The following is a 26,424-nucleotide window of genomic DNA, read 5'->3' as shown; positions in this document are numbered from 1 at the left end:
AAATGAGTCTATACTAACTCCATTGTACATCTGGTTACCAGATGTTACAGTAATACCTTCTGGAGGAAAGCTACAGATGAATTTTTATTATTTATTTGTTATTATATGAACATGAAAAAGAAATGACTAAAACTTCTGAGATATGCAAACATGAGATTTGCATCTATATAAAAGTTTCCATAAATTGAGCCCTTTTGTGCCTATGACAAAAATATTGAACCTCAGTAGAGGAAAGTTATGCTAAGATGAATATTTTTCTTCCATTCTTCCGGGTTGTCCCTTGGAACAAAACAGGCCAACTATGAAATCTATCGTGTAATAGTAGACCAAGTTTACCTCAGTCAAATTTACTTTAGATATACTTGACACCTGAGAAAGGCTTATCTGTGTCTTCATTGCTCCCCAGTTTCCACTTCTTGTCATCTCTGCTTATCCTTCCAAAAATGACTAACTTCTATCCAGACTCTAGAAGTCCTCACTCTTAGCTCACCATCAATGTTAGGATGCTCTGGTCTTATTTCATAACAGTTTAGCATTTTATCCCTCCAAGGTTTTTTACGACAGAAAAGATTCAAAGGCATGAATCTATACTGGTAGAATTTAGAAGAGATACTTGGAGTTGGGGCAGAGGGGCTTTCCCAGCATCGCTCACCACAGGAAACATTGACAGTTAGCTACGTACGAGAACAACCCTGATCATATCATCGTATTCTGACAATTCTACATAGGTTAGAGAACATTAAAGGACTTGAAGTGTGTTTGGGAGAATCACAGAACCATTTTAAGGGCTCCGATATGGATTGCTATTTGGCCAACGAGACATTATCTCCTATTCCTTCCTACTGTCACCAGTCTAGCTTGGTAACTCATTACTGTTTAAGTGTACTATTCCAATACGTTCTCAAGGATATCTTTAACTTCATAGGGAAATGGCTATTTAAGTGTTCCATAATGGGGATTATCCTACTTGGTCCAAGACAGATGGAGACAAGTGATCCCAGTGCATTAAAAAAAAGAGATTCTTTGGCAGGGAAAAACTCCAAAATCCATTCATAAGACTTCTTATCTTCTGACACCATAAATGGTGTTTAACCCTTCTTATCAGTCACATCAGAGACTGAATAACAATTTGAGCAGAGCAGATGAGAGGAGAGTAGGGAAGGGGGGCAATAGCAAGGGATAAGACAACAGAACATGAAAGGAGGAAAGTAGAAAGAGAGTAAGTGAGGAGTAGAAAGGAGACCCAACTCACAAAAATATTTAGTATCTGAAGAGATGAGAAATAATTGCCAGCAAATTGAGAAACAGCAATGAATGACTGGATGAACAGTGGACTAGTGGGGTGTTTCAGTATGTTTCCAAGGTTTGGCATTATTTCCTGACATATTTCCTTCTCAACAAGCAGAACTCCCTGTAAATTTATGGTGTTTTAACATATCTTTGCCTTATCAAACCCTGGCCAGGCCTCAATAATGGGCAAACACTCAGCACAGGTAATTTGAACAAATCTTCTTCTAGGAGATGAGGCAAATGGATGAATAGTAAGTAAGTTGGGAGGGTGGTATGAATAGCACTCTTCTCATTCTCTCACCTTGTTTGGTAGAACTGCCTGTATCTCCTCCTGAAGTTTCTGCTGGATCTCAGGGTGGGTGGCCAGATTGTAAAAAATGAAGGAAAGGACTGCACTGGTGGTTCCATAGCCACAAAGAATGAAGATAATGGATTGGGCCAGGATTTCCTCATCACTCAGATCTGAAATAGAGACAAGGGAAGTATTCAAAGTTATCATCCCTTTTTATATCATTCAGTAATATTACAAGAATTTAGGAGAGGCATCTACCTGACTCTCCAGAATACCTGGAAAAGATTGGAAATGCATACAATAATGTGATAGTATTTTCCACCAAAATCTACCATCACAAGGATAGAGGTTAGGTGTAACCAGGGTTGCTCAATGTTTTTCTCCTATACCTGTTCTGTTCTTTCCACATTATCTGCCTTGTCCTCAGTTGTTGTTTCTAGTTGTGAAAAAGTGACCTTTGATTTCAGGGAATTCTTTCTTCTTTCAAGCACATTGTGTAAAAGGACAAACACATTAGAACATTCTAGCAATAGTGCAGAGGAGAGGGGACAAGTGCCTGTGGTAGGGTGGTTGTGTATAGAGTGAAGCAAATAGCAAGGAGAGATGTTTAAAGAGAAATCAAGTATCTACAGCTGGAAGGGACTGTAGGAGCCATGTAGTCCAGCATCCTGACTTTTCAGGTCAATAAACTAAGGCATGGAAAGGCTAAGTGACTTTGCCAAAGTCTCATAGGTGAGAGAGTGAAGATTTAAACCTAGGTCATCAGACTTGAGAGACCACGATCTTCCCACTATACCCCACTACATTCTATCCATGAAGGAAAGGCATCTAGAAGGCAACAATAAACATTGATTACATTTCTATACATAGTACTAGTGTTTAGATTTCATCCATGTTATTTCCTTTGACCAACATAACAAGCCTGTGAAATTGCTAATGCAAAAGAGCTTCTCTCCATTTTTCGGATAAGGTAATTGAGGTTCAGATCAGTAATATGTCTGTACCGAAGTCAGTGAGACAGTGGCTGAAGCTGAGACTACAATCTGGCCTTCTGACTCTCAACTCCAGGTCCCCCTACCTTTAAAATATGCTGCTTCCCTCATGCTGAGTTCTGGCAAGGATGTTTAGGTACAGCATAGGAGAGTCAATATCCTATTTATAGTTAAGTGAGAATAGTGCTAAGTAAAACACAATTTGAGAAGTTTGCAAGTTTTATATATCAAGAGATACTTTTACTTTCTTTTTTTTCTTTCCTGTGTTGCTGTTGTTCATTTTTTTTCATTCTTGCCTGACCCTTTGTGCCCCCTGTTGGGGTATTCTTTGGAAAGATATCTGAGTGGTTTGGGATTTTCTTCTCCAATTTATTTTACAGATAAGGAAACTGAAGCAAACAAGGTTAAATGACTTGCCCAAGTTTCACACTGCTAGTGTCTGGCCAGATTTGAACTCAGGAAGATGAGTCTTCCTGACTCCAGGCCTGGTACTCTATCCTATGAGCCATCTAGTTGTCCAACTAGCTGAGCACAAAGAAACATGGTCTAGGCCAGAGAATAGAGAGTAAAATTACAGCATCTGGAGCTAGAAGAGAATGGAATGATAATTTGGGCTAATGCCTGCTTTTGCCTATGACAAACAAGTCCCAACTAGTGACATGATGTATACAGAGTCACATGAGTATTTAGTATCACTGTTAGAATAAGGGAACTGAATTTCTTTCTCTAAAAAAAGTTTTTTTTCCACCTCATTAAGCCTCATTGCTGTCCTAATTATAGATGAAAAGGGAACTCTTGTGTCACCATCCAAGGTTCAGACTAAAATGACCATATACATACATACAAAATTTTCTCCATTCAGCTTATCCTACAGATGTCAAGCATCTTTCGGCGATGGCTAGGTGATACCACAGGGTGTTAGACTTAAAAGTAAATCAGATCTGAGTACAAATCCTACATCAAAGTTTTACTAACTGTGCCCCCGGGGAAATTGCTTAAACTTACTCAGGCTTAGGTTGCTCACCTCTAAAAATAAATATAAGAATGACAACAAGCTCACAGAATTGTTATGAAGATCAAATGAAGATATACATATAAAGTGCTCTGCAAACCTTAAAACCCTGTAACATCTTTCTCATTCTTGTTATTGTCGTTTGGTATATCATCTAAGCAAATTGAACATTTTTCATACTTCCACAGATAATGGCTTGAAGATCCCATTTAGTGACTACCATCATGCCCAAGTTACCTGTGTGAGTATGTGTCTATGAATTGTTAGAAGTCTGAGAATCTATCATAAGCTGAAGAAAATCAACCTGGTACTGGAAAAATAATGAAAAGTACTAGTGCTGAGAAAACACGTGAGAACACAGAAATCATCTGTGAACACAGCAAATTAATATCCCTACTACAGGATAGACAAGTGAAGATTCAAATGATTACAGACATTGTGGCTTCAGCTCAGTGGCAGAATTTGAATTCCACCCAGGCACTTCCACCAAGGACCCTGGATGTTCAAAGAGCCTGAGCTTCAAGTGAATGAAATAAGGGCTTCAAATCAGATTTCAAAATGTTAACAGATTCTGGAAGCTGACCCTGAAAATCCTAAAATAAAATATTAAGTATTTCAGGAAATGAATTCTCTTAAATCTGACAGAAAGGACAGAAAGATAATGCTTCAATGTTTTTAATATCACTGATGTGGACACCTATGATTACAATCTTACAATCACTTCATGGCTGATTTCCCAGTGTCACTACAGGTAAAGAAACTGAACTCACTCTGGTCAACCAATGTACATGCCTCTTCACACTTAGCTAGATTGTTCCTAGGTCACCAAACATGCAATGAACCAACATGCCCATGCTTGAACACTTTGTATCTTGCAAGCATCAATGATAGGTTGTACTTTTCTGGGCTGGCCTTCAAGAATTAAGCATCATATCCATCCAAGAAAATGGAATCTGAGTAGGAGATTTGTGGGAAAATGAAAAATGTTCCCGAATTTGGGCCAAGAGCCCACATGGAGAAATTGAATACAACATTAATGGTACAATTACAGTTTTTATGCCAATTCTTACATAGCCTCTGGTATTCTTAGCAAGGCCTCTTTTGAGAGTGTATAAGTAAGTGAGAAAGGCACTTTCTTATTCTTGGGATGACATTACATATAAATTTGCAAAATAATATCGGGTATGTGTTTTATCCCACCCATGTGGTTGTCAAATATCTGAGAGCTGGAATCATGTCTTTTTTTCTCTTTGTATTTCTGAAAACACAGATCACTAATTCTGGCAAATAGCAAATGATAGGCACATAAACTTAGAGGTGGAAATGAGCTTAGAGGCCACAAAGTGACACTTCTTCATGTGACAGTAAGTTTTCAAAAAATATGATAATTGGAATTGAATAAAAATTATAATGAACAAAAACGTATATCCAGTAAAATGGAACACAAGTTTCATTTGCTCCACTCTGAAGATAAAGAATACAAAACTTTCTAATGTGTACATATTCTTATAGTGAACATTGGAGAGACTTACTTACCTTCTGTGAAATTTTCTTTCGTTCTTTCTTTATTTTTTTTAGCTGATTTTGCTAAGAAATCTGTGGCTTATTTTGGAGATAGTTATATCCAATTTTTTAAACAAAGGAACAAGGAATGGATAGAGTTCTGAGGAAAAGAAAAAAAAAACTTATGAAATGTTAGAATTTCATTAAAGATCCCAATACCTTTATTTGCAGTGTAGATGGGGAAATGGTACCAGAGGTACAAATTGTAAGATGGTTTATTCATTTCCTTTGTGACATCACCAATATTATCTGAATTGGTGGGAGTCAACAAAAAGACCAACAATGAAAGGGAATCTCTCTGAAAAATCATGTGTCATGTGCCCATCCCTGGTCTTCTAGATTATTTCAAAGCTGTCTATGACTGATCAATCAGCAAATTATTCCCTTGAGGCTGTTTGTAAGTTACTCTCTAAAAGTCCTCTCTTTCTAAAATACAGCAATTAAAGACTTGAATTTCCAGAATTCCTGAGATTGTGTTGTAATTTCTCTATGGATCAGTTTAATCCTCTGTTTCAAGGAGTAAGATTTGGTGGCCTCTAAATTTATGTCCATTTCTAAAGCTATTTTGATCCAACTTATTGATTTCTCTTTGGGAGCCTTCAGACCACTTCGGACCACTGAATTTTTAATTTTCCATTTCTGTAAAGAACTAACTTACCTATTGTAAATTTGGGAAGGTCCCGATCACTAAATGCACTTATTAACTTCCTGATTTCTCTGATAAAAGGATCATATTTGTTATTCAAAGAATCAACATTGACACCAAATGAAGTGCTGGTAATAACATCCATGTTATAGGCCCCCAAAATGCTGAGGAGAGAAAGCAAAAAACGACTCAAAACAGGCACCACATCTGTAACCACCAAGTAAGGACAAGAAGTGAGCCTCTAAACTGTCGGTCATATATTGAAGTTAGAAAACGACATATTAATATTACCTATGCTCCATTGTATTTTTTTTCTTTTATTACCTATTTCCCAGTTACATTTTGATATTATCTGGCAATGTTTTCCACCACTGCTCTATGTTCATGCCAGCGGAGCATATGGAACAGAGGTGAAAATGGTCAGTAGCAGCTACTAGGTGAGATTTTTTTCAGAAAATTGTTCATTCTTTTCATCAACTACCTAGAAGTCCAAAAAGTATTTCATAAATGAATGAGTGAATGAATGAATGATAACTTGGACAATCATGGGACAAAATGCACAGCAGTGTTGATTGGTATTATCACTTAATTTTCTAAAGCTATTAGAGAAGTTTTGGTTTCCGTCATTTCCAGAAGCCAGACCACAGCTTCCCCACACCTCACACTGCAAGCTTCAGTGAAACCCTGGGAGAACTCAGAAAGACTTCACCTGGCCTCACTCTTTGGCATACACCAGCCAGCTCCAGCTCAGCAGCAGGTCAGCTGCAGCATTGTACAGCTTCTTGCTGACAGAACCAGAGGCTACCACACTCAAAGCCAGTAACCCGGACCCTAGCTCCCAACAGAAGAAGCTTGGGACAGAGCCCCCTGTACCCCAGAAGTAGAGATCCACTTTAAAAGCTAGGAAAAAGGCAATCACAATGCAGAAGCAAACTAGAAACACAAAGACCATGGAATCTTAATATGGGGACAAGGAAGATAAAAATGGGTGTTCAGATGAGGACAGCATTGACACTATAACAAGATCTGAAACCTCAAAGGGGAATATGAGCTGGTCTCAAGCACGAGAACTATTCTTGGAAGAATTCAAGGAGGATTTTGAAAGGCAAATTATAGGAAAAAGAAAAATTGACCAATTCTTTTAACAATACAATGGACAAAATGGAAAAAAAAAATCACTGATGAGTACAAATCTTTAAAAAGTAAAATTGGCCAAAGGATTTAGGAGGTACAGAATCTAATGGGATAAAATAACTCCTTGAAAAGTAAAATGGGCCAAATGGAAAAGGAGGTACAGAAGCTAAGTGAAGAAAACAATGCTTTAAACTTAGAATTGGGTGAGAAGTAACTAATGACTCTATGAGACATAAAGAATTATTCAAATGAAAAAATAGAAGAAAACATGAAATATTACGTTGGAAAAACAAAGACTTGGAAAATAGCTCCAGGAGAGATGCTCTAAGAGTTATTGGTCTACCAGAAAGCCATGAAGAAAAAAAGAGTCTAGATAGTACCTTCCAAGATTTCCAAGTAAAATTGCCCTGAGGTCTTAGAACTAGAGGGTAAAATAGTTACCTAAAGAATCCACTGATCACCTCCTGAAACAGAACCCAAACTGGAAACTCCAAGGAATATTGTGGTCAAATATCAGAACTAGCAGATCAAGGAGAAAATACTGCAAGCAGCTAGAAAGAAACAGTTTAAATAGCATGGAAGTACAGTCGAGATCACAGAAAGACCTTTCAGCTCCTACATTAAAAGATTGGAACATTTGGAATATGATATTCAATAAGGCAAAGGAACTTGGACTACAAGCAAGGATCAAATACCCAGCAAAATTTCGCATAATCTTTCTGGCAAGGAGATGGATATTCAATGAAATAATTGATGTCCAGAACTTCCCGATGAAAAGGACTGAGTTCAACAGAAACTTTGATCTTCAAATACAGGACTCAAGAGATGAATAAATAGGCAAAAGGCAAGAAAAAGAAAAAAATATATATTGTTATTCAATAAGGGCAAATGGTTTGCATCCTTATATGGGAGGATAATACTTTCTAATCTTGAGAATGTTATTTTTATTATGACATTTATTATTTCAAGTAGTTTTTTGCTTGATTCACTAGGATTCTCTAAATAAATCAGCATATCATCTGCAAAAAGTGATAATTTAGTGTCTTCTTTTCCTATTCTAATTCCTTCAATTTCTTTTTCTTCTCTTATTGCTACAGCTAACGTTTCTAGTACCAAATTGAATAATAGGGGTGATAATGGACATCCTTGTTTCACCCCTGATCTTATTGGGAATGCATCTAGTTTATCCCCATTACAAATAATGTTTGTTGATGGTTTTAGGTAGATGCTATTTATACTTTTTTCAGTTTTATTTCTTTTTTTTCATCTAAATTTATTTATTTAACATATTTAGTTTTCAGCATTGATTTTCACGACAGTTTGAATTACAAAGTTTCTCCCCATTTCTACCCTCCCCCCCACTCCAAGATGGCATATATTCTGGTTGCACTGTTCCCCAGTCAGCCCTCCCCTCTCATCCCCTTTTCCCTTGCTTTCTTGTAGGGCAAGATAAATTTCTAGTTGCATGCAAAAACTCTTTTTTTTGTTTTTGAACATCTGTTTTTAAAACTTTGAGTTCCAAATTCTCTCCCCTCTTCCCTTCCCACCCACTTTTTGCAGATGATATGATGATTTATTTAGAGAATCCTAGAGAATCAAGTAAAAAACTACTTGAAATAATAAACAACTTTAGCAAAGTTGCAGGATATAAAATAAACCCACATAAATCCTCAGCATTCCTATACATTACTGACAAATCCCAACAGCAAGAGATAGAAAGAGAAATTCCATTCAAAGTTACTAGAGACACTATAAAATATTTGGGAGTCTATTTGCCAAGACAAACCCAGGGCCTATATGAGCATAACTATGACACACTTTTCACGTGAGTAAAATCAGATCTAAATAAATGGAAAAATATCAGTTGCTCATGGTTAGGCCGAGCTAATATAATAAAAATGACAATTTTACCTAAATTAATCTATCTATTCAGTGCCATACCAATCGAACTACCAAAAAATTATTTTACTGAGCTGGATAAAATAATAACAAAATTCATCTGGAAAAACAAGAAGTCTAGAATATCTAGGGTATTAATGAAAAGAAATGCTAGAGAAGGTGGCCTTGCCACACAAGATATTAAATTGTACTACAGAGCAGCAGTCATCAAAACTGCCTGGTACTGGTTAAGAAATAGGGATGTGGATCAGTGGAATAGGATAGGCACACAAGTAGGAGAAATCAACAAGTTTAGCAATCTACTCTTTGGCAAACCTAAAGAGGCCAGCTTCTGGGCTAATAATTCACTATTTCACAAAAACTGTTGGGAAAATTGGAAAATGGTAGGGCAAAAATTGGTCATAGACCAATATCTTACACCATATACCAAAATAAAGTCAAAATGGGTTCATGATTTAGGAGTAAAAGTTGATACTCTAAGTAATTTGGGAAAGCAAGGAATAGTTTACTTATCAGATTTATGGAAAAGTAAAGAATTCATGACCCAACAAGAGATAGAGAGCATTACAAAATGCAAAATAGATAATGTTGATTATGTTAAATTGAAAGGTTTTTGTACAAAAAAAGCCAATGCAACAAGAATTGGGAGGGAAGCAGAAAATTGGGAGAAAATCTTTGCAACTAGTATCTCTGATAAAGGCCTCATTTCTAAAATATACAGGGAACTGAGCCAAATATATAGGAATACAAGCCATTCCCCAATTGAGAAATGGTCAAAGGATATGAACAGGCAGTTTTCAGAGGAAGAAATTAAAGTTATCTATAGGCATATGATAAAATGCTCTGGATCACTACTGATTAGAGAAATGCAAATCAAAACAACTCTTAGATACCACATCTCTCCTGTCAGATTGGCTAAAATAACAAAACAAGAGGATGACAAATGCTGGAGAGGACGTGGGAAAATTGGAACATTGTTACATTGCTGGTGGAGTTGTGAGCTGATCCAGCCATTTTGGAGAGCAGTTTGGAACTATGCCCAAAGGGCTATGGAAATGTTCATACCCTTTGACCCAGCAATACCACTTCTAGGGTTGTATCCCCAAGAAATCACACAAGCAGGAAAAGGACCCATATGTACAAGGATGTTTATAGTGGCTCTTTTTGTGGTAGCCAAGAAATGGAAATCAAAGGGATGCCCATCAATTGGGGAATGGCTGAACAAGCTGTGGTATATGAAGGCGATGGAATACTATTGTGCCATAAGAAATGGGGATGATACGGACTTCGTAACAATCTGGAAAAACCTACACGATATAATGGTGAGTGAGCGGAGGAGAGCCGGGAGAACATTGTACACAACCACAGATATATGGATTCTGTGAGGACCAACCCTGACATACTTCGCTCTTCTCAGCAACGTAAGGTGCAAGGACAACTCCAAGTGATTCATGATGGAGAATGCTATCTTCATCCAGAGAAAGAACTGTGAAGTTTGAATGCAGATTGAGGCACACTTCATGCTCGCCTTTTTTCTTCTCTTTTGTTTTTGTTTTTGGGTTTTTTTTTTTTGGTTCTGTCTCTTCTTTCTCATGATTCACCCCATTGGTCATAATTCTTTTCCACAACTCGACTAGTGTATAAATTAATTCAATGCGAAGTTATACATGGTAGTTATATGAGATTCCATGCCGTCTTGGGGAGGGAGGGGGGAGGGAGGGGAGAAAATCTGGATCTCAAAATTATGTAGAACCGTGTGTTGTAAACTAAAAATAAAAAAAAATTAATTATAAAAAAAAATAAAAACAGAATTTGCGGCCAAAATATATATATATAAAAAAAATTATCTTTCCTGGATCTACTTTCCAGGTCAGTTGTTTTCCCAATCAGGTATTTCACATTTTTTTTCTATTTTTTCATTCTTAACATTTTGCTTTCCTACTTCTTGGTGCCTCATAGTTTCATTAGCTTCCACTTGCTCAACTCTAATTTTTAATGAGTCAGTGTTTTCATTTTGCTTTTGAGTCTCCCTTTCCAATTGGTTGATTTTACCTTTCAGGGTGTCATTTTCTCTCTTTAGATTCTCAATCTCTATAGCCATTTTGCCAATCTTATTCTTTAGCCACTTGATTTCATCGGTGGATTTATTTTCCATATTTTCTTTTAGCTCCCTAATTTGGTTTTTAAAATCCTCCTTTGGCTCTTCCAGCAATGCTTTTTGGGCTGGAGACCAGTTCACATTACCTTTTGAGGTATCAGACACATCTATAGTGTCATTTCTCTCCTCTTCCATATTGGTATTTTGATCCTGCCTGTCTCCATAAAAAGAATCTATTGTCCTTGGTTTTTTTGTGTTCTTCTTCATGTTTGTTGGTTTGCCTTTTCCTGGCTTTACAACAACTTTCTGTCTATGGGGCTCAGGGCTCTCTGTCCCAGGTTTCTTATTCTGGGGATTGTGAGTCTAGAATTATAGCCTTCAGTTTCCTGAGGTGTGGGGGAGGGGTCTGGCTCCCTGGCGTCTCACTCCCTACGGGTGCTCTCCAGCACTTGCTTTTCAGCAATGGTCTCAGCTGTTTGTTGTTGGAGCTGATCTCTGACTCTTCCCCTGGGGAAGCAAGATTACTTCTGGGCTCCTAGTGTTGACCCCTGCTGACTCTGCCCCTCTGGGACTAATGAACTTGTACTATTTGACCACTGAAGCCCCACTTCTTTCTCCTCTGTTCCAGCGTTCTTTTTTTTTTTATTTTTCCCGAGGAATTCTCTGGGTGAGGGGGGGAGGGATTAGAGCCGTTTACCTGGACATTATGTCTCCCGGAAGATCAAGAAACTGAGTTTCCGGGCTGCAAGCCTCAGGAGTCGGTGTTTCACAGCCGGTGGCATTGGGCTGCTTCTCCTCACTTCCACAGACTGCCGTCCTGTGTTGGGTGGCCTGGGGATCTCCGCCGGTTTCGGGCACCCAGCTTTCTCCCAGCCTGTCTCCCACGTGGATTTCCCGGCCAGCAGCCTCTGCTTTGGTCTGGAGCAGCTCCGCATGCCGCACGCCGAGCCCTCTCCGAGTCTATAGATTCGTGCCTTCAGCCTTTCAGACTCTCCCGGCTCAGAAATTTGCCCCACACAGACTGCTCGCGGTTTCTGACTCTCTCAAATCTGCTCAAATTCACTTTTTTATGGGAATCTGACAGACCTTGTGAGAGAGATCCAGTAAGACACTGCCTTCATGCAGCCATCTTGGCTCCACCCCCTTATTATGACATTTAAAAGAGATATATGTAAACAGAAGGTGTGGGTAGAAATTAACTGGTGTGATGAAAAAATCTAATTAAAGGGTGCAAAAGGATAGTAATGGGAGAAGAGGTAAAGAGGAGACAGAAAAGGGTAAATTATATTTCATGAAGACGCACAAAAACATATTATAGTAGATGGAAAGCAGGGAGGGAGAAGAGCAGTATTTGATCTTTACTCTCCCTGGATTTGCTTCAAGGAGGGAATAACATGCTCTGTTAAGGATAGAAATCTAACCTGCCCTGCAACAAGTAGGAGGGAAAACTGGAAAGTAAAGGGGGGAGGTCGTCAGAAGGGAGGGAAGAAGGAGTAAGGGAAACAAGTAACATAAGAGAAGGGGGCCGATAGGGAGGTAAAATAGAGGGAGGGGGTGGTCAAAAGCAAAACTCTTTTGAGGGGGGAATGGAAAAAGGGAGAAATAAAAACATAAATGGGGAAGAAATAGGATGGAGAGAAAGACACAGAGAGTAATCATAGCTGTGAATGTGAATGGGATGAACTCTCCCATAAAACAGAGGTTGATAGCAGAATGGATTAAAAACCATAATCCTACGACATCTTGTTTACAAGAAACACATTTGAAACAGGGGGATACACAAAGAGTACATGTGAAAGGCTGGAGAGAATACATTATGCTTCAGCTGAAGTGAAAAAAAGCAGGGGTAACAATCCTAATCTCAGACAAAACAAAAGCAAAGATAGATCTAATCAAAAGAGATAAGGAAGGAAATTATTTCCTGCTAAAAAGCACCATAAAAATTGAAGTAATAGCATTACTAAACATATCCACTCAATGTTATAGCATTCAAATTGTTAGAGGAAAAGTTAAGGGAGTTAAAGCAAGAAATAGACAGCAAAACTCTACTAATGAGTGACCTCACCTGCCCTTCTCTGAATTTTATAAAACTCAAAATAAACAAGGAAGAAGTTAAGGAAGTGAATAGAATTTTAGAAAAGGTGAATATGATAGACTTTTGGAGAAAACTGGATGGGCATAGAAAGGAATATTTCTTTTTCCTGGCTGTATGTGGCACATAAACAGAAATTGACCATGTATGAGGGCATAAAACCTCACAGTCCTTTGCAGAAAGGCAGAAATAGTTAATGGATCCTTTTTAAATCATGTTCCAAAAAAGTTATTTATAATAAAGGAGAATGGAAAGATAGACTAAAAAGTAATTGGAAACTAAACAATTTAATCTTAAAGAATGTGTGGGTCAAGCAACAAATCATAGAAACAATAAATAACTTCATTGAAGAGAATGGCAATAATGAGACAATATATAAAAACTTATGGGATGCAGCAAAAGTGGTTCTTAGGGGAAGTTTTATATCTCTGAATGCTTACGTGAAATAATAGAGGAAAAGGAGCTCAATGAATTGGACAAGGAACTAAAAGGCTAGAAAAAGGACAAATTGAAAATCCTCTATTAAATACCAAATTAGAAATAATGCAAACAAAAGGAGAGATTAATAAAACTGAAATTAAGAAAACCATTGAGCTAATAAATAAAACTAAGAGCTGGTTTAATAAAAAAGAAACAATAAAATTCATAAGCCTTAGTACAATTTGATTTAAAAAAAGAAAGAAGAAAACTGAATTACATGTATCAAAAATAAAAAGAGTGAATTCACCTCTAATGAAGAGGAAACTAAAACAATAATTAGTTATTATTTTGTCCAATTGTATGCCCATAATTTTGAAAATCTTAGGGAAATGGAAGGGTATTTACAAAAATATAAATTGCCCAGAAAAACAGAAGAGGAAGCAAAATACTTAAGCAACACCATCTCAGAAAAAGAAATTGAACAAGCCATAAATAAACTCCATAGGAAAAAGTCTCCAGGGTCAGATGGATTTACAAGTGAATTCTATCAAACATTTAAAGAACAACTAATTTGGACTCTGGCTCCTGTGGAGGTGAAGAGGGAACAGAACAGTGGACCATGTGGAACCCCAATGCAAGACAGTCAGGGATGTACCATCCTGGTGGTCTGATGCCCCCTTCAACTTCTGGGTGCCCTGGGGTTACCAACTCCATCAACCTACCATCAATCAATTGTACATACCCTTCAGGAACTTTTATTGGCCCCCCTCAGTATTTCCCAGGAAATCCAGCTTATCCTCCTGGTAATGCTTTTGGCCCTGGGCTGGAGCCAGGATACCCAGGCTGCCCACTCCCAGGTCCTTGCCCACTCCCAGGTCCCTGCCCACCTCCAGGTCACTACTCACCTCCTGGCCCTTGTGTGCCTCCTGGGGTAGTAGGGTCAGGTATGGTGATAGATAAGAAGATCAGGAAGAGATGAAGAAGGTACATAAAAATGCATAAACATCACAAACATGGCAAGCATTCTTCTTCCTCCTCCTCTTCCAGCAAGGACTCTGACTGAACCCTGGGCCCTCCTACCCCAAGTCACACCACCCCAGCTCTCCCATCAAGCCTTGGATGCCATATTGTGCTGAGGAAAGATAGCCTTGCAGCCCTACCTCAGCCCAACCTCATTCACCTCTTTGCCCAAATTGGCAGGTGAAGGTGAGGAAAGGATCCCTATTGGCCTGAAGAAGTCCATTTTCTTACCTACTAGATTAAATCATTGGGAAGGGGCACTCCTTTCTGAAAATGTATGTCCTTCAAGCTAAATGCTGAAGAACATTTTAGGATCTGAAAAAATGTGATTTTTTTTTAAAACAAATTATTTTGTAACGTGTATGGGAGAAGGGGAAGGAGGGATGTGTGGTATTACCATGGAAGATCGTCTGGGTATGGTAGTCCTATGATAATGGGATGTGGGAACTACATTTCCCAGCAGACTGTGTAGTCTACTCAGACCATTGCCTTCCAGGAAAGTGAGTTCTCTTGAATAGGATAATGTGGGTGCCATTTTGGAACCTCATTTCTTGGTGAGCTCTTTTAAATCCAATCATTCTCAGGTCTCACTCTGTTTCTCTCACTGTGCTTCCCAATAAAGCTGTTTATCCAAGTCTCTTAAAAAAACAAAAACAACTAATTCCAATCACTTGTAGACTATTTGGCAAAATAGGGGAAGAAGGTGTCCAACCAAATTCTTTTTATGAAACAAATATGGTACTAATTCCTAAACCAGGAAGAGCCAAAATAGAGAAAGAAAATTATGGACCAATTTACCTAATGGATATAGATGCAAAAATTTTAAATAAAATATTAGCAAAAGATTACAGCAACTTGTCATGAGAATAATACACAACAACTAGGTAGGATTTATTCCAGGAATGCAAGGCAAGACACAGTAGTCAATGACTATAGTATTCTACTGTTTGAGAAACACAAAAAATTCAACTTTTGGGATGAGAATTCACTATTTGACAAAAACTTCTGGGACACCTGGAAAAATAGTATGGCAGAAACTGGGCATAGACCAGTATCTCATACCATATACCAAAATAAAGTCAAAATGGGTTCACAATTTAGGTATAAAGTATGATACTATAAGCAATTTGGGAGAGCAAGGAATAGTTTACTTGTCAGACTTATGGAGAAGGGAAGAATTTATGACCAAACAAACAGATAGACCACATTATGAAATGCAAAATGGACAATTATTATTACATTAGATAGAAAAGTTTTTGTACAAATCAAGCCAGTGTAACCAAGATTAGGAGTGAAGCAGAAAATTGATAAATAATGTTTAAACCAGTGTCTCTGATAAAGGCCTCATTTCTAACATATACAGAGAAGTGAGTCAAATTTATAAGAATACAAGTCATTCACCAACTGATAAATGCTTAAAGGACATGAACAGTCAGTTTTCATAGGAAGAAGTGAAAGCTATCAATAGTCATGTGAAAAAGTGCCCTAAATCACTACACAACTCTTAGGTACCACATCTCACTTGTCAGATTGGCTAACATTACAAAACAGGAAAATGATAAATTCTGGAGAAAATGTGAGAAAATTGGAACACTGTTGCATTTTTGGTGGAGTTGTGAACTGATACAACCATTCTGGAGAGCAATTTGGAACTACGCTCAAAGGGCTTTAAATGTGAACATCCTTTGGCCCAGTAATACTAGTTCTAGGGCTATATTCCAAAGCTCTCATACAAGTGGGAAAAGGACCAATGTGTACAAAAATATTTTTAGCAGTTCTTTTTATTATGGCAAAGAATTGCAAATCAGTGGGGGATGCCTATCAATTGTGGAATGGCTGAACAGATTGTGGTATATGAATGTAATGGAATACTATTGTGCTATAAAAATGAGGAGTAGACAGACTTCATAATAACCTGGAACTCAAAAACTTGTGGAACTGCATGTTCAAAACTAAAAATAAACAAATTTAAAAGAAAAAAAAATAGTGAAGTTATCATATAAATTTATTTGGTTCCTTTGTTTTACATCTCCTCTCCAGCCTAGTGATGGCTACCATTAGACACAAACATATACATCTACGTGTGTGTGTTTGTGCATGTCAAATCAAGCATTACTATAATATGCTAAAAGAAAAATAAATAGGTGCACATGAAAGTTCAAATCTATTATATTCAACTTGCTATTAGTTTTAAATATGTAATTAAGTTATCATGTAATTTTTTCCTATGCTTTACATCTCCCCCCACAAGCTAGAAATGGCTACTGTTACACACAATTGTGTGTCTGTGTGTGTGTGTGTGTGTGTGTGTGTGTGTGTGTGTGTGTAAAATCATTCTATACAAAATTCTATTTATCATTTCTTTGTCTGGATGTAGATGGCATCTTCCTTCTTATGTCCTTTATAGCTAATTTGGATATTGATAATAGTTTGAATTATTTATTTAGGTGCTCATACTTGTTCTTCAAACAATATTGCTTTTACTGTATACAACTTTTTTCATTCAGCTCATTTCCCTGTTTATTATTTTATGCAAGTCTATCCATGTTTTTCTAATATCATCGAGTTCATCATTTCTCAGAGCACAGAAGTATTCTATAACAATCATATACAACAACTTATTCAGCCATTCCCCAATTGAGGGGCATCCACTTAATCTCCAGTTCTTTACACCAACAAAGAGTGCTTCTGTAAACATTTTAAAAATATGGATTCTATACCTTTGTCTCTAACCATCTTTGGAAATAGACCTAGTAACAGTATTGCTGGGTCAAAAGGTGTAGGCAGTTTAATGACTCTTTGGGTATAATTCCAGTTTGTTCTTCAAAATGTTTAGATCAGTTTGCAAGTCCACCTACCATGAATTATTGTCCCAATTTTTACAAATGCCATCCAACATTTGCCAGTATCCTTTTCAATCATTTTTGCAAATCTGATTTTTTTAAAATGATATGTCAAATCTGTTTTAATTTGCATTTTTTAATAAATAATAATTTAGAAACTTAATGGGCCCATAGAATGCAGGAATAATGGCATATTATTCAGAATTAAAGAGATGATGGTCCTGATGCAATCTGCCCTGAAGAGTCCATATCTATAGTATTGTGTCCAAAGTTCTGGACATCATATTTGGAGAAGGACATTGATAAGCTGGAGGTAAATGGTGTGCAATGACTAATATGCTGAGGTGATGCTAAACAAAAGGTCTGTAGAAGGAACTGAGGATGCAGATAATTTAAACAAAAGACAATTTAAGGAAGAGAGTTAAAAAATAATGACTTAGAGGATTTTAATTGACAATAAATTGTTTTAATATTTTCATCAGAAAACTACCTATTCATTTCCTTTAACTGTTATTTAGTGAGGAATGACTCATTTTTTTATAGATTTGACAAAATTACTTATATATTTGAGATATGAGACCTTTATTGGAGAAACTGTCTATAAAAATTTTCCCATTTTCTGCTTTCCTTTTTATCTTAGCTACATTTGTCTCATTTGTGCAAAACCTCTTAAATTTAATGTAATAAGAATTATTCTTTTTACATCACATTCTGCTTTCTATTTCTTGTTTATTCATTAATTGTTTTTCTCTCCAAACTCTGATAAGTAATATGTTCTAAGTTCTTCAAATCTTCTTGTAATATCTCTCTTAATATTGAGATCATGTATCTATTTTGATCTTATCTTGGCAAATGCCTTAAGATATTGGTCTACGCCCAGTTTCTCTCATACTGCTTTCCAGTTTTCCCTACATTTTGATCAAATGAATTCCTGTCCTGAAATCATGACTCTTTACATTTGTCAAATATAAGGGTACTTTATTTGTGGCTGTAAATTGTATATCTGCTTTATTCCACTGATCTCTTTTCTATTTCAGAAGCAGTAAGAGATAATTTTGATAATTATTACCTTCTAATATAGTTTAAGACCTGTTAAACCTTCTTCCTTTACATTTTTTATTATTTCATTTGATGTTCTTGAGTTTTGGTGCTTCCAAAAGGATTTTATTATTTTTTTATAATTCAGTAAAATTTTTTAGAAATTTGAATGGGATGGGATAGAATATATAAATTACTTTTATTTTATTGCCCCTGCAACTCCTGAAAAGCTAACATTTTTCCAATTACTTAAAGTGGATTTCATTTGTATAAAATGTATTTTTATAATTTTATTTATATAGTTCCCAGGTTGGGTACAGCAGTTGTACTCCCAGGTATTTTATACTGTCTAGAATTATTTTAAATGGGGTATCTTTTTCACAATTTTTCTCAATAAGATGAATAAAAATAAACTATCCTTGACTGACTAAGCCACAATTAGTAGAGGAACTTCCATGAATGAACACTAAGGGGAAGGAATGGTCAGAGAGACAGGAGGAGGACTAAAACAGAGCAGAATAACAAAACACAGAGAGTAGAGAGCATCCAGAAATAGAAGGTGGCCAACAGTGTCAGTTGCTGCTATGGGGTCAACAAGGATAAAAATTCACAAGAAGTCATTAATTTGAAAATGAAGAGAGGGAGATAATATGAAAAAGAAATATGGAAAACTCCATCCACCCCGAGATTGGTCTAGAAATTGGAACAGACTGGATAATGATTGGGAAATCCAAGAAAGAGAAAAAAAAACAAAATGATGAGTCATTTGTCCAGCCAAGGTTGGCATAGGGAGACATACAAAGGTCAGAAATTAGCCCTGTACAGCGTTCCAGCCACTGGAGACTTTGCCCAAGGGAAATAAAATGTTCTAAACAAATAATGGGACACTGGGAACTCATTTAGAGTACAGTAAGAGGTGCCAACGGGCAGGTTGTCAATTCCTACACCTTTCTGGGTCATGGGTGCAGCCTTGACCATGGAAGGGACCATGACTCTGATGTGAGGATGAGTCACAGACCGTATCAAGCAAGAAGGAAGTTCAGAAAAAAGAAACAGCAATGTGCCTGAGACTCCAGGAAAAGAGTTTATTTTCAGCCCTAGATTTTAGATCAATCTGAAATCCACTGAGGAATAACAGTGAAAGGAATCTCAGACTGGGAACTACAGTTCCATCATTCTGAACCAGGAAAATTTTCCCACTGGATGATAGTGTCTTAGTCCAGCAGCTATCTATTAGTACTCACATCCAAATATAGTTCAGGAATTTGAAAAACTCAGACCTCATTTGGTCAAAGAGAAAGGGGAAGGAGCTGATCAGACTTTGCCCTGGATAAGACAAATTAGAGTGTAAAAAGCTTGTAAGACCCAGAATGAGATCTCCTTTGGAGCCTGGAATAGCAAACAACCAATAACCAAAGAAAGTTACAACAGAACCAACCAACTTCCTCCAGAATCATGTAGAACCTAGACCTAACATAAAATCTAATGTCAAGAAGGTGAAAAAATGAACTAACAAACAAAAAGTGTCCCATAATAAAAAGCTCCAAAAATTCTACAAGACAAGCCTCGAAGGAAAACACAACTTGGGCACAAATTCAAATGCAGTGTCCAGAAGAGACAAAGCAAGAGTTTAAGAAAAGAGTTCAAAATGTTTTCACCACTATAAATAAGATTTTTTAGTAATTTTGGACACATTTGGTAAAACCTTTTTTAAAGGCTTGGTTTAATGATAAATTTGTAAGCCAGAATACAGAGAGTTCAGAATAAAAAAAGACAAAGAAAAAAGGAGCAAAATTAGAATCATCAATTATCAATGGATTAATGAAGGTGTTTAGCCTAAGAGAGGAAGGTCTGACCACATTATCCTTTAACTTGCTTTGCTAATTGAAAATTCAAGAGAATAACTCTAAAAAAGATGCTTAATTTTTTGAAGAAAGATGACAGGAGAGAAGCTTAGGCAAGCAGGGTGTCCTGTTATTCCTTAGATTCCAACAGCTGTCACCCCATACTTGGTCTCTCAGAGTTACAGGCTTGCTTTTCTCTGCTTCCTTCTGCATGTTCTTCACAAACACATCACCACATTGGTTTATGATAGGAAACATCTAAAGGCCAAATGAGTATACTTGTATGTGGAAAATCTAATTCCAAAAAAACCCTAGATTTCCCAAGCCTGAAGAAGCAGAATGATGTTTCATAAATTCATTTCTCTCTTTAAAATGTAAAGAATCATACATCTATAGAAAGAATCACCATTCTAAGACATGCAGTAAAAATACTTCATTTTCAAAATGAGGAAACTGCAGCCAAGGTGGTTAAATGCCCTACCAATGGTCCCTCAGGTAATAGGCATCAGTGGTGACACTAGAAATCAAGTTCTCTAACTCCAGAGACATTTCTCATTCCATTTAATCACAAGAAGTAGGAAACACAATATTGCCTTATAGGAACCTCAAACTTGTGGGCTTATTAGGCTTTAATTAGAAAAAATCATTGGAGAATGTTTTATTTTTTACTCTCCCCAGACCCTTTCCTAGAATCTGAGCAACGTCCATTGATTTACCTCCTTGAGTTTTCCACTTGTAAATGTTGGAGACAACACTGTTCGAATGCTCTTTCACTGGTCATCTTCAGCATTTGAGAGAGCAGTCTTTAAAATCCCTGCTGGACCTACACTCTGGGAGAAACAGGTAAAAGATGAGCATCCAGGTATTAATTGGTGGAACCAGAACAAGAATTCCAGTCTAAAAACTAATTCTTTCTATATATTTATAGTTTGTTACCTAACTCTTTGTAGCCCTTGGACTTTGATGGCAAAAATTTTCTTTTCTGAGTCCTTAAAAGCTGTGACAGTTGTATCTGTAGGAGCAGTTTCCAGGCTGCACTACTATAAAGTTTGCTTTCCAGAATGATGGCTGGGTGTACTAGGCTAAAGGCAATGCTGAGCCCTGGTGTCCTGTGTGCCTTATCCTTGGCTGTCCATCATAGTATCTGATGTGAAGTGGTGGTGAAGATGGTGATGATGGTGGTGGTGGCAATTTGACCTACCTGGCACACATCGCTTCCTATCTCTTCCTCATGGCATCAATTATTTCAGTTATTCTGGCTAGTCTGTCACATGTGACATCATTCTTCGACAATAGGTAGGGATGGCCAGCACCTCTTTCACAGGATTCTCCCCAGGAATGTGACTGGGGGGCAGGTCAAAATTACAATAAAAAGATTAGGCGTACTTTCCAGACTCTGTCTCCTGCAACCATCCCTCTGTTGGAGGCAGCTAGTCAACACTTATTGCTTGTGGAGATGAAGTAAGCAGGTCCATTTTCCACAGTGACCTTTCCCTTTAGTAGTGTTTCTGTGGGTTGCATTATAAGCAAGTCTTCTTGTTGGGGAGGCATTGTTACTCCCAAGTATTTTGGGGCCCCAGAGATGTTATTGGGGGTTCAATTCACCCAGCAAAAACTACCTTCTGTTTCCACCTCAAAGTATATTGCCCTTACCTAGGCTATCTTTCCTGTCCTGTCCTCTGCAAGAATATCAATAGTGAAATTAGTGTTGGTAGATGGTGTAAAATCTGTGTGATCCTTAACGTGCTTAGCATGCTTTCCCCATTGCCACCAGCATTACTCGTCCACTGTTACTTACCCGATGATTGCTGAAGATGGAATAGCACTCTTTTACCAGCACTGATTTGATAGTCTCTGGGTCCATGATGGCCAGTACTGGTTGTCTGCCATCAAAAAACCTATACCCCCAAATGGAACAAATTGCATTACTCCCCCAGTTACACTGTTGTTAACAGATATTGCAAGTAGCAACTACAAATTGATGGCCATAAGTTCGCTGCTACCTCATCTTTGCTCTAATCACAGATGTGGGAATGAACCAATAACCTAAAACAAAACTCATCTGAGAATATTTATGAAATACTTGCTGCTTGCTTAAGTTGGGATCCTGCCTTAGATACTTCCTAGCTCTGTGATTCCATGCAAGTCAGTAACTTATTTCAAATTAAGTTTTCTCACTGGCAAAATGAGGAAAAGAATAGCATCAACCATAAAGGGTTGTTGTGCAGAACTGTAAGATAATGTGTTTCAAATACCTTGAAAACCTTAAGGAGTAGATTTTATCCTTGTTGTTTTTATTCTTCTTCTTGTTAGGTATAATGGGGAAAGGGAATAGTTTCACTGAGGAGGTAACATTGGAATTGAGCTTTAAAGAATGGTCAGGCACTCAGTAGGAAAAGGAAGGGAGGAGGGCATTTCAATGACAGTAAGCAGCCTGAGCAGTCATAGTGGTATGAGAGTGGTGAGTGTGTTTGAGAGCCAAAGAGTCATCCAGTTTGGATTAACAAAGTGTATAGAGGGAACTGGTAGGAAATAAACCCAGGTGGTAACATACAAGGGATAGTCTTGAACATCAAGCAGTGGTTTTTAAAATTTTCTTAGGTTGCAATACATTGCTGGGGTGGACTTTTATACAGACATATAAATGTTAACAGATTTACACACAAGAAAGATTTTTTCATAATTGTGTTAAGAATGTGACCCAAGAAAACTCCAAGGGACCCATTCATGATGAAAAATGCCTTCTAAACTAGAGGAAGAAGTGATGAAGCATATTGTTTTTGACTTTATTTTTCTCTTGTTTTTTTGGAACATGCTAATAAGGATATATGTTTTATATGACTTCACATATATAATTGATGCCATGTTACTTGTCTTCTCAATGGGTTAGAGAAGGACTGAAAAGAAGGAGAGTGCTTAGAATTCAAAAAATTTTAAATGAATGTTGAAAATAATAAAGTTTTAAAAAAATAAATAATTTTAATGGGCCAAGTAGGAGGGAGAGTATAGGCAGGACATATTCTGTAAGGAGGACATAATAATAATCTAGATGAGTGATAATATCAATTTGTACTAGCATTGATATTGGTGGTGGTAGTAGGAATATAAAAGGGATTTGAGGGATCTTGCAGAGATGGAATAGAAAATTCCAGGAAACTGAAGGAATCCGAAAAAAGACAGAAAAAAGAGTTGAATATAATCCTTGAAGTTATGAAAACAGAAAACCATGAATATCAGTGTTTTCAAACTCATAGTGGACCTACAAGAAACTTTAAAATCTTGGTTACCAGATTAAAATGAAATTGGAAATTGATTAACAAAATAAATAAAAATATAATTCAATACTATTGTTGTTGTTTATCATTTCAGTGATGTGAAAATCTTCATGACACATTTGGGGTTTTCTTGGCAAATACAATGGAGTGGTTTGCCATTTCATTCTCCAGCTCATTTTACAAATGAGGAAACTGAGGCAAACAGGGTGAAGTAACTTGCTCGTGGTCACACAACTAGTAAATATCTGAGGCTGAATTTGTATTCAAGTCATCCTGAATCAAGTGTTTCACTCAATCTAGTGTGCCACCTAGATTACAAGCTAAGGTTATGTACCATGAATTTGTATTGACCCAATTTCTCTATGATTAGGCTTTTGTCCTGTAACAGATGAAGAGAAATCTGTTTCTGGCATTCAACCTAGAAGGAGGGTTTGAGAATTGGGATTGGTGGAAGAAATGAGTGTGAGCGATACTAGAAGAGGAGGTAGGAAAGCATTAATGTAGCAAACAAATAGGATCAAGCCACGCATGAGGCAAATAAAAACCAAGGAGAAGAAGCAGAAAGGGAAAATTGTCAAGGATCACCATGTACAATGAGAGTGAGGACTACTAGGTTTAGCAGGAGTGAATGGATCAGACAAAAAGAAATAAGTTGGTTGTTGAAATGTGGAATTTCAATTCTAGATTTTGGTATCGGTGAAATTATTAGTTCAAAGGTGTGAACATACTGACTAGAGGTGGGAAAAGGTGCTCTTTGGAAATGAAGAGGTTGAGGAGTTAAATTGTCAGGCTATCAACTGAAGTATCCTTTAGTAGCCAAGAGCAGAGAGTCTGTGGAGGAGAAGATAGTGAGCCTGGCACCAAGGTCATTAAAAGAGTTGGACAAGTTAGTTGGAGGTGAGCAGATAAAAGGGAAAGTCTTTGGGGGATAGTGGAAGAAGAATGATCTGGAAACAGCAGTGATGTTTAAGGAATGTGCCTTCTCCATCTTCTAACCATATGAGTAGGATATGAAAGGAGTAGGAGACATAGTAGAAAGCATTTTAAGAGATATGGTATTTTCAAGAGGGAGTAAGTTTTCTATTAAAGCAAAGAATAAGAAATCAAGCTGGTTGAAAAGTTTAGTGATATGTAGGAAAGTTGGTAGATGATAGGATGAGGGTTCTTTGGAGAACAGCAGCAACAGGTAAAGAAAAATTGGGTTCCAATGGGCCTGGGAAATAATTGGAGTGATTAGAATAAGGAAAAGTATTCAGGATGAAGCACTGTGGGTAATTGCACCTAAAATGATGAGAATGGATGACCAAGATTATAAAGCCAATATAAGAAGTGTGATTTCATGGCAGCTTACACAGAACCAATCAATAGATGGTTTAAGGTAAAAATTAGAATCTCGGTGTTCCAAAGCAACTAGGATGTAACATAATGAGGAAAGACCTGGTGGAAGATGATTGGTGGGGAATAAGTCTAATAGATTAGCATAGTCAAATCAACAAAGGACTTTGGCAGCTATGTGGCTTTGCTGACATGAAGTGTCCCTATACCTAGATGTCTTCTTCATGTGTGCTTCTTATATACTTATTCCTTCACACATATGCTCTACCCACATATGTTCCAATATGCAGTTGCCCAGGTGTAATTCCAATGAATATCTCTCCTTATTGAATTTTAATGCACTTGTGGAAAATGAACTCAAAGCTTATAAAAAGCCATGTCCTGTTGCTGATTAATTTTCATTGCTATTATTTATGTTCCCTGTTAATGGACCCTGTGTCTGATGAGTAAAATAAAACATTAGTGCTAGTGCTCAAGAGCTAAGATTTGGAGAGGATTCTGGCCCTCTTTCCAAATCTCTAGAATCTGGGATAGCTAATAAAACGGTGCAGACTAACAGGGTATCAGGCGCTATACTAATGTTAACCAGTCTATCATTGGTTACTCATGGAAATTAAAGTGAGATTAGTCCATGTGAAATTATGTAATTTGTAGTTGCATAAATAATAATGCAGCACACAATATTTCTAAAAGGTCTAACAATGCCACTGTTGTGTAAATCTTCATAGCCACTAAGAATGATAGTTACTAAATATGAATTATCACAAACTCATTGGGTCCAATTTCATGGGTCAGAATTAATTAGATTCTAGGCAGTAAATTAAGGAAAATCAAAAAAATTGTCTTGTGAAGTCAAATTTATTTCCAAAGAAATATTGGTTACCTTCATCCATCTGCATGTTAATAATTCTCCGATCATCTGTTCTTCATTACTATTCTTCTTAAATGTTGAATTGTACTGTAGAATGGAAGTTCCTTCAGAAAAGGAACTCTTTTCCAGTTTTGTGTTTGTATCTGCATTGCTCAGCAGACCTTTACGTGGTAGGCAGTTTATAGAATGTTTGTTCATTTCTTCAACATTCACCTTATCATAGCACTGACTTAAAACAAGGAGATGTTTGCAGACTGTATGGTCCAGCATAATATCATACTAGGTGAATCTGTTATGATGCTATGGGCTAAACTAAAATTCTGTGGCACTAAACACATACAATACCTCTGTCTTCACGAATGTAATTGTTTGAATGGAAAGCTATGGGAGACTGACCATTTAAATGTGTAGGGATAATGGAAAGATTACTTAGAGTACTCACCCCCAGGTTTTCCCATATTTTTTAAAACAAGCCATGTCAAAATCTGCAAAACTCTGCAAAAAGAATTTTAAATTCAGGTATTGGCACGAATTCTTCATAATGAATAATGTTAAAAATGGCTTATGTTAGGAACTTAAATATAACATAATTGTATTTTTTTTCCTATTGTTGTAATGCTCTTCACTTTTCCTTGTGGTTGTTGACCACCCTTCTCTCTACTTGTTGACATCTGACCCAGTTCAATTGTAATCACTTCCATGGGGTCTTTCCTGATCTCTGAGTAGAGAGAAATTTCTCCAGGATGCTTGGCCTCTTGAT

The 26,424-nt window shown here is 37.1% G+C and overlaps 1 pseudogene; it reads right to left on the bottom strand.

Moving 5' to 3' along the window:
- Window positions 1-26,204, bottom strand: part of LOC118841268 — a 49,120-nt pseudogene extending 22,916 nt beyond the window's left edge.
- Between the last annotated feature and the right edge of the window lie 220 nt (window positions 26,205-26,424).

This window comes from Trichosurus vulpecula, chromosome 1 (assembly GCF_011100635.1).
Source record: "Trichosurus vulpecula isolate mTriVul1 chromosome 1, mTriVul1.pri, whole genome shotgun sequence".
In the NCBI taxonomy this organism is placed as follows: Eukaryota; Metazoa; Chordata; class Mammalia; order Diprotodontia; family Phalangeridae; genus Trichosurus; species Trichosurus vulpecula.
This window is presented reverse-complemented; position numbering and strand designations above follow the sequence as displayed.